General features: G+C 54.6%; 7 non-coding genes across 7 annotated transcripts; all 7 read right to left on the bottom strand.

Annotated features, from left to right (window-relative positions):
* Nucleotides 1-78: 78 nt before the first annotated feature.
* Nucleotides 79-150, bottom strand: trnah-gug (transfer RNA histidin (anticodon GUG)). The gene has a single exon. It is a non-coding gene; the product is annotated as a tRNA-His (tRNA).
* A 93-nt stretch (nucleotides 151-243) lies between these two features.
* Nucleotides 244-315, bottom strand: trnae-uuc (transfer RNA glutamic acid (anticodon UUC)). Its single transcript has one exon. It is a non-coding gene; the product is annotated as a tRNA-Glu (tRNA).
* A 212-nt stretch (nucleotides 316-527) lies between these two features.
* On the bottom strand, nucleotides 528-600 carry trnar-acg (transfer RNA arginine (anticodon ACG)). The gene has a single exon. It is a non-coding gene; the product is annotated as a tRNA-Arg (tRNA).
* Nucleotides 601-1,469: 869 nt separating this feature from the next.
* trnah-gug (transfer RNA histidin (anticodon GUG)) lies at nucleotides 1,470-1,541 on the bottom strand. Its single transcript has one exon. It is a non-coding gene; the product is annotated as a tRNA-His (tRNA).
* A 93-nt stretch (nucleotides 1,542-1,634) lies between these two features.
* Nucleotides 1,635-1,706, bottom strand: trnae-uuc (transfer RNA glutamic acid (anticodon UUC)). The gene has a single exon. It is a non-coding gene; the product is annotated as a tRNA-Glu (tRNA).
* A 482-nt stretch (nucleotides 1,707-2,188) lies between these two features.
* Nucleotides 2,189-2,260, bottom strand: trnah-gug (transfer RNA histidin (anticodon GUG)). Its single transcript has one exon. It is a non-coding gene; the product is annotated as a tRNA-His (tRNA).
* A 93-nt stretch (nucleotides 2,261-2,353) lies between these two features.
* trnae-uuc (transfer RNA glutamic acid (anticodon UUC)) lies at nucleotides 2,354-2,425 on the bottom strand. The gene has a single exon. It is a non-coding gene; the product is annotated as a tRNA-Glu (tRNA).
* Between the last annotated feature and the right edge of the window lie 75 nt (nucleotides 2,426-2,500).

The raw sequence follows: 2,500 nt of genomic DNA, 5'->3' as shown, positions 1-2,500 counted from the left end.
GCCGACATGGCGAGGTCTAGCTTTTCACGCCCACCTTTCCCGGGCGTAAAGGGCAATAATCCAGCCGCTCGCAAAAGCTGCCGTGACCCGGATTCGAACCGGGGTTGCTGCGGCCACAACGCAGAGTACTAACCACTATACGATCACGGCTAACCACGGGCGTCGTGCTCTTTCCCCGGCAGTAAAGCTCCTCTCTCAGAGTGTACTGGGAAAGAGCCTAGAGTGACGGCAAGACAAAACTGCTTCCCATACCGGGAGTCGAACCCGGGCCGCCTGGGTGAAAACCAGGAATCCTAACCGCTAGACCATATGGGAGAAGACACTCTGCCCCCGTCTTGTGAAGAGGCAAAGGCGCGCGGGCATTTGTGCTGGAGCGCTAGGAGCGTGACGGAGGTCCTGGACGGGCTGACTGGCTTTTGACCAGAGAGGATACGGAGGCCCGCTTGAGGCCGCGGCTAACGTGCTGGCCAGCAGAGGACAGAAGGCCAGCTTGGAGATCTTCCCGGCGCGGGCTCAAAAGATGCCGACGAGCCAGCCAGGAGTCGAACCTAGAATCTTCTGATCCGTAGTCAGACGCGTTATCCATTGCGCCACTGGCCCTGACAGAACCGGCGGCCTAGGCAGGCGCTCACATTGTGTTTCCAGACGGAGTGCCACAGCAGCAGGCTGTGCAGCGCTGCATTCTTACATTCTTCCTAAGGCTCAAGAAGGGAGATGAGCCAGAGAATGTCTAATAAGGGGAGAAGGACCACTAGCGAAATACTTCCGCATGGTACTGCAACTAGAGGGCGATCGCGAGCAAGTGATGAATGAATGGGTAGCAATGGAGCTGAACCCCCCAGTACCACATTTGTCGTTATATAATTTTTTCTCCTGAAATTGCATTAATGCATGCGATGCAGGATAACTTGACTTGACAATCAGCTGACCAATAACATTTTTAATATGTGTTGTTATTCCTAAAAACCCTTTCAAAGTTTTCATGTCACGTGACACAAGCGAACCACTTTACGGCCATAGACCTAAAAGAAGGTTCAGCTTCACGACGGTCGTAATCGGTCGCGAGTGTCGCGAGCATCCATGAGCTAAATGCTAGCATGTTACAGGGAAAACGGCCCATCCTATGAAAAGCAGAAAGGACATGAGTGACTTTTTATTTCATTTCCAGTGGAAAACCTATACTCAGGTAGCTACTACGACAATGTACATTAAGAAATGAAGTTGTCAACTGTGAAAAAAACGAGTTCTAGCCGCTTAGCCCCATAGACCACAATTCATTTATCACTTGCTCGGCAACGTCCCTAGCGGAATTTCAACAGATTGCAGGAACAATCCGGTACAATGGAGTTAATAGGAAGTGGACCGGCTCTCCCTAAAGGGGCTCTGGATGAGCCGACATGGCGAGGTCTAGCTTTTCACGCCCACCTTTCCCGGGCGTAAAGGGCAATAATCCAGCCGCTCGCAAAAGCTGCCGTGACCCGGATTCGAACCGGGGTTGCTGCGGCCACAACGCAGAGTACTAACCACTATACGATCACGGCTAACCACGGGCGTCGTGCTCTTTCCCCGGCAGTAAAGCTCCTCTCTCAGAGTGTACTGGGAAAGAGCCTAGAGTGACGGCAAGACAAAACTGCTTCCCATACCGGGAGTCGAACCCGGGCCGCCTGGGTGAAAACCAGGAATCCTAACCGCTAGACCATATGGGAGAAGACACTCTGCCCCCGTCTTGTGAAGAGGCAAAGGCGCGCGGGCATTTGTGCTGGAGCGTGACGGAGCGTGACGGAGGTCCTGGACGGGCTGACTGGCTTTTGACCAGAGAGGATACGGAGGCCCGCTTGAGGCCGCGGCTAACGTGCTGGCCAGCAGAGGACAGAAGGCCAGCTTGGAGATCTTCCCGGCGCGGGCTCAAAAGATGCCGACGAGCCAGCCAGGAGTCGAACCTAGAATTTTCTGATCCGTAGTCAGACGCGTTATCCATTGCGCCACTGGCCCTGACAGAACCGGCGGCCTAGGCAGGCGCTCACATTGTGTTTCCAGACGGAGTGCCACAGCAGCAGGCTGTGCAGCGCTTCATTCTTACATTCTTCCTAAGGCTCAAGAAGGGAGATGAGCAGACATGGCGAGGTCTAGCTTTTCACGCCCACCTTTCCCGGGCGTAAAGGGCAATAATCCAGCCGCTCGCAAAAGCTGCCGTGACCCGGATTCGAACCGGGGTTGCTGCGGCCACAACGCAGAGTACTAACCACTATACGATCACGGCTAACCACGGGCGTCGTGCTCTTTCCCCGGCAGTAAAGCTCCTCTCTCAGAGTGTACTGGGAAAGAGCCTAGAGTGACGGCAAGACAAAACTGCTTCCCATACCGGGAGTCGAACCCGGGCCGCCTGGGTGAAAACCAGGAATCCTAACCGCTAGACCATATGGGAGAAGACAATCTGCCCCCGTCTTGTGAAGAGGCAAAGGCGCGCGGGCATTTGTGCTGGAGATGCTTGGAGCTTGGA

This window comes from Sardina pilchardus, chromosome 6 (genome assembly GCF_963854185.1).
Source record: "Sardina pilchardus chromosome 6, fSarPil1.1, whole genome shotgun sequence".
NCBI lineage: Eukaryota > Metazoa > Chordata > Actinopteri > Clupeiformes > Clupeidae > Sardina > Sardina pilchardus.
This window is presented reverse-complemented; position numbering and strand designations above follow the sequence as displayed.